The sequence below is a fragment of the Malaclemys terrapin genome, chromosome 9 (assembly GCF_027887155.1).
Source record: "Malaclemys terrapin pileata isolate rMalTer1 chromosome 9, rMalTer1.hap1, whole genome shotgun sequence".
In the NCBI taxonomy this organism is placed as follows: Eukaryota; Metazoa; Chordata; order Testudines; family Emydidae; genus Malaclemys; species Malaclemys terrapin.
In genome coordinates this window covers 99,899,387-99,905,147 of record NC_071513.1, presented here as the reverse complement: position 1 = coordinate 99,905,147, position 5,761 = coordinate 99,899,387, and positions in this window count along the sequence as shown.

Below are 5,761 nucleotides of genomic sequence, written 5' to 3'. Positions count from 1 at the left end.
CAAGGGGTGGCCCTGGCTGGTTTAGTTTGTGCATGCAGGTTAACTTCTGTGCTGCATGTACCCTGGCTAGGCTTAAAAGGGCCAGCAGGGCAGGAAAAGTTTTAAATTAACAATTCGTTTTCTCTGGAACAAAAGCAGCCTGGTCTGCACTAGAGAAATTTGGCCTCTGCGTTTGTGTAATAAAGTAGATTCTGGTGAAAAGTCTCTGTGTAATTTGCACATTCCATGAGCCAGACTGGTTTTTAAGTACAACAATTCACTCTTTTCATTAACACCCTCGACATAACTAATACAAATCATTAATAAATCACAAGAAAAATAAATCCATCAGAGGAGATGGGATGCGGGCATGACACAACCAGAGACAAGGACAGATGAGCAGTGAAAGGCAGTGTGGTGAAGATCCTTGAAGGTGAGGCCTAGAAGCTTGAACTTGATGCAGTGGAAACTGGGCAGCCAATGGAGAGGTTCAAAGATAAGGGTTTCTTGTCATTGATTTCAATGGGCTTTGGATCAGGCCCTCACCAACTCCTGACTGAGCGACTGTCCAACTGCCATACACGTTCTAGAACTTTCACCCCAGGTCTCTGTGGCCCCACGGCTCAACTGACTGGTGGCGTTACTACAGATTTACAAACAGGCTCTTTGCCAGGCACTGATGGGAAACAAGGTGAATTATCCACTGTCTAAAGAGGACCCCGGCTGCAGCGCTGCGAGGGGAGGAGATGATGTGAGTTAAAGGATAATGCCGACATTAAAAGATAAAATGGATTAAAAGAGTAAACCCGTGATTTGCTGGATGCAGACAGCAGCGTGGGCGGAGGCAAAGGCCTGTAATAGCCGCGTCGGTTTAAAAGGGGAAAGAGACAGCTGGACATTTTCGTATATTTTTTTAAAATTGGAGCTTTGCTGAGCTATTTCTCCACATTGAACATCATCCAGCCACGTTGGTGTGCAGCTGAGGCAGGAGATGTCAGGACTCAAGTCCAGTCAAGAGGCCATCCGGACTGATCTGTATAGGGTCAGCTTGGGAGGAAGTGATGCTATCCTATTCAGCCTTTGTCCTCAGGCTCCACCCACAATCCCAGAGTAGGTGCCATGTGTTTGCAAAAATAATCCATGGCAAATAACTAGAAATTAATATTACCATGTATATTTCCAGCATTAGGTTTCAGAATCAACACTGTCCTGCCAGGGAAAGACAGGTCAATTGCTGATGGTCCTGTTTCAATTTCTCAGACATTGTTTTCTGCCATAAAACAGAAAAGACAAGGTGGGTGAAGTAATATCTTTTATTGGACCAAGATATTACCTCACCCCCCTTCTCTCTGAGGTCCTGGGACCACACAGCTACAAGACTGCAAACATCAAATGGAAGATTCAGTCTACACAGAAAATTATAGTTAGACATAGAGTCCATAATATTAAATTGAATTCATATATTATACAGACAGGTTCCCTAAACTTTCACACCACTGTATTAGGGAACAAACAAAACATAGCTAGGTCCCTTTAAAATTGAATCCCTTGATAAAGTTCGTTTTGCAGTGCAGAGACCCTGAGACGGTGCCACGCTCTTTCACATTCACAAGGTTTTCTTTGCAACTACAAGGGTAAGAAACATCATTTGTTTTTAATGAGACCTTACATTCTGAGATGTGCTGTGGCCTCAGAGAATTGCTGGTTTGAGGTACCACTACATCCTGCCTCCGTCCTGTTTAGTTTATAAGAACACAGCAGGTAGATCTTCCTATGTATTATATGCAACTCTGTACTGTAAATTCTCTTGAAATTCAATTGCTGTCTGGTTCTTGGAAATGTATTCCCAATCCCTCAGGCAGACCAGTGAAATTAAGTAGGCTGGTATCACACTTTTTCCTCTTTACTATCACCTAGCTGCACACATTCATCATTGATCCCACTGCTATAACCCTTGTCTACACTTTGGTGATCTGCCATCTTAATTATTATAACCTTCTCTTTTCTTGCTTCAATATCTTTAGTCTGTCCAAAACACTGCTGCTAAAGAACACTCAAATAAGAGGGTGTTTGGGGTCATATAAGCACCAAGACAGAACTTCACTCATCGGAGATATTCCAAGGCTAAGATATATTGCCTCCCCTAGAGCATCTTTCATCTGAGGATCTCAAAATGTGTTGCAAACATGAATTAGTTAAGCTTTGTAATACCTTTAGGGGGCTTATTTTCCCACCAGAGGGTATGAGTAATTCCCACTGACTTCAGTGAAAGTTACTCATTTCCTGAGGTAGGAGACCCAGATTTCTGTGAAGTATGAAATTGTTACTATCTCCATTTTACAGATCAGGAGACAAGCATGGAGAAGTGAAATGACTTTCCCATTGTCACACACTGAGTCTTTGACAGACTAGGAAAACAAACCTAGGAGTTCAGATTCCCCATCTCTTATTCAGACCATTGTTGTTCCTGCCTCTCCTCCACCATCAACTACTGCAGTTACTTTAGGAAAAAATAACAATTTTCAGAAGTTTTCATTCATTCTGTGTGCCTCAGTTTCTGGGTGTCCAACTTGCGATACCTTGGCTTAAAGGTATTAAGGCACCTAATTCCCATTTAATTAGGCCCTTGTGACTGATGTTCATAGGTTCTCAGGATTTCAGTAGGAGTTATGAGTCCTGAACATCCCTGAACATTAGGCACAATATGCCTCAGGTCTGCCATGCGGAAACTGAGGCACACAAAATTAGTGAAAACTAAATATTTAATTTCCCATCTCTGTCATGCCATGATGCAGGAGATGGACTGGATGACTGTCAGTTCTCTTCTAGTATTAGTGATTTGATGAATTAAGGGATGGTGCTAAGTCTGGTAGCCTAAAAACAGTCCTGTACCAAATTTTTGATTTGACAAGTGCTTTTTCTTTGTACCATGATTTGGCTCTGCCTGTCTGCTCAACCCTGGACAAGGTTATTGAAAAATACAAGAATCCTACTCTGGGAGAGTGACAGAGAATATTTCAATGCCCTGTCATAAATGCAGAGACAGGCTAGTGTAATATGCCGCCGTATGCCAGCAAAGATATGCAGCAACTTGAATTTTCATTGGCAGGCTGTCCAGCAGAGTAGCTGGTATTTTATCCAGCCCACATTTTGGTTAACTGAGAGATTATCTGAGATCAGAACAGGACAAGTTTTATAATTTTTAGGGCCCCAAGCTACCAGAGGAGGGATTGGGCTATGAGTTAACTTCCCCCTGCAGTCTCACAGTGCGGAAACTAAACTGGCCCATGCCCTGCCAGATCAGTACTTGTCCCAAACATAGGTTCCCAAGTGATTACATGCCTACATTACTGTGCAAGAAAAAGGTCAGGGAAAGTGTGGGACCCTTACTGAATGAGGGAGGCAACATAGTGACAGATGATGTGGAAAAAGCTGAAGTACTCAATGCTTCTTTTGCCTCGGTCTTCACAGACAACGTCAGCTCCCAGACTGCCACAAGTACTCCTGTTCTTTTTACAGTATGGGGAGGAGATGAACAGCCCTCAGTAGTGAAAGAACAGGTTAAGGCAGGAGTTCTCAAAGTAGGGTTCGGGACCCCTCAGGGGGTCGCAAGGTTCTTACATGGGGGGGGGTCACAAGCTGCCAGCCTCCACCCCAAACCCTGCTTTGCCTCCAGCATTTCTAATGGTGTTAAATATATAAAAAGGCATTTTTAATTGATCGGGGTGGGTCTCACTCAGAGGCTTGCTATGTGAAAGGGGTCACTAATAAAAAAGTTTGAGAATCACTGGGTTAAGGACTATTTAGAAAAGCTGGACGTGCACAAGTCCGTGGGTCCAGATCTAATGCATCCAAGGGTGCTGAGGGAGTTGGCTGATGTGATTGCAGAGCCATTGGCCATTATCTTTGAAAATTCGTGGCGATCGGGGGAGGTCCTGGATGACTGGAAAAAGGCAAATATAGTGCCCATATTTTAAAGGGAAGAAAGAGAACCCAGGGAACTACAGACCAGTCAGCCTCACTTCAGTACCCAGCAAAATTATGGAGCAGGTCCTCAAGGAATCCATTTTGAAGCACTTGGAGGAGAGGAAGGTGATCAGGAACAGTCAACATGGATTCACCAAGGGCAAGTCATGCCTGACCAACCTGATTGCCTTCTATGATGAGATAACTGGCTCTGTGGATATGGGGAAAGCGGTGGATGTGATATATCTTGACTTTAGCAAAGCTTTTGATACAGTCTCCCACAGTATTCTTGCCAGCAAGTTAAAAAAGTATGCATTGGATGAATGGACTATAAGGTGGCTAGAAAGCTGGCTAGATTGTCGGGCTCAGTGGGTAGTGATCAATGGCTTGATATCTAGTTGGCAGCCGGTATCAAGAGGAGTGCCTCAGGGGTGGGTCCTGGGACTGGTTTTGTTCAACATCTTTATTAATGATCTGGATGATGGGATTAATTGCACCCTCAGCAAGTTCGCAGATGACACTAAGCTGGGGGCAGAGGTAGATACGCTAGAGGATAGGATCCAGAGTGATCTAGACAAATTGGAGGATTGGGCCAAAAGAAATCTGATGGTGAGGTTCAACAAGGACAAGTGCAGAGTCCTGCACTTAGGAAGAAAGAATCCCAGGAACCGCTACAGTAAGGGTTCTCAAACTGGGGGTCGGGACCCCTCAGGGGGTCACAAGGTCATTACATGGGGGGTCATGAGCTGTCAGCCTCCACCCCAAACCCCGCTTGCCTCCAGCATTTATAATGGTGTTAAATATATAAAAAAGTGTTTTTAATTTATAAGGGGGGGTGTCGCACTCAGAGGTTTGTGATGTGAAAGGGGTCACCAGTAAAAAAGTTTGAGACCCACTGCGCTACAGGCTGGGGACCAACTGGCTAAGCAGCAGTTCTGCAGAAAAGGACCTGGGGATTACAGTGGATGAGAAGCTGGATATGAGTCAGCAGTGTGCCCTCGTTGCCAAGAAGGCCAACGGCATATTGGGCTGTATTGGTAGGAGCATTGCCAGCAGGTCGAGAGAAGTGATTCTTCTCCTCTATTCGACACTGGTGAGGCCACACCTGGAGTATTGCATCCAGTTTTGGTCCCCCCACTACAGAAGGGATGTGGACAAATTGGAGAGAGTCCAGCAGAGGGCAATGAAAATGATTAGGGGGCTGGGGCACATGACTTACAAGGAGAGGCTGAGGGAACTGGGGTTATTTAGTCTGCAGAAGAGAAGAGTGGGGAGGGATTTGATAGCTGCCTTCAACTACCTGAAGGGGGGTTCCAAAGAGGATGGAGCTCGGCTGTTCTCCGTGGTGGCAGATGACAGAACAAGGAGCAATGGTCTCAAGTTGCAGTGGGGGAGGTCTAGGTTGGATATTAGGAAACACTATTTCACTAGGAGGGTGGTGAAGCACTCGAATGGGTTCCCTAGAGAGGTAGTGGAATCTCCTTCCTTAGAGGTTTTTAAGGCCCGGCTTGACAAAGCCCTGGCTGGGATGAGTTAGTTGGGGTTGGTCCTGCTTTGAGCAGGGGGTGGGACTAGAACCTCCTGAGGTCTCTTCCAACCCTGATCTTCTATGGTTCTAAGAACACTCAGATGTCTTACCCCAACCTTGTCCCCCGCCTGACCTCTGACCCTGACCCTAATCTGACCTCTGACCTACACAGGCAGTGGCCAAGAACGCGCAGAGGTCAGCTCCCTGGGCCAGGCTGAGCCGCGGGAGCGCGCCCGTTGCCCCGCCCCTGGGCCCGGCCGGCGGGCGGAACGCGGTGCGCGGGCGGCG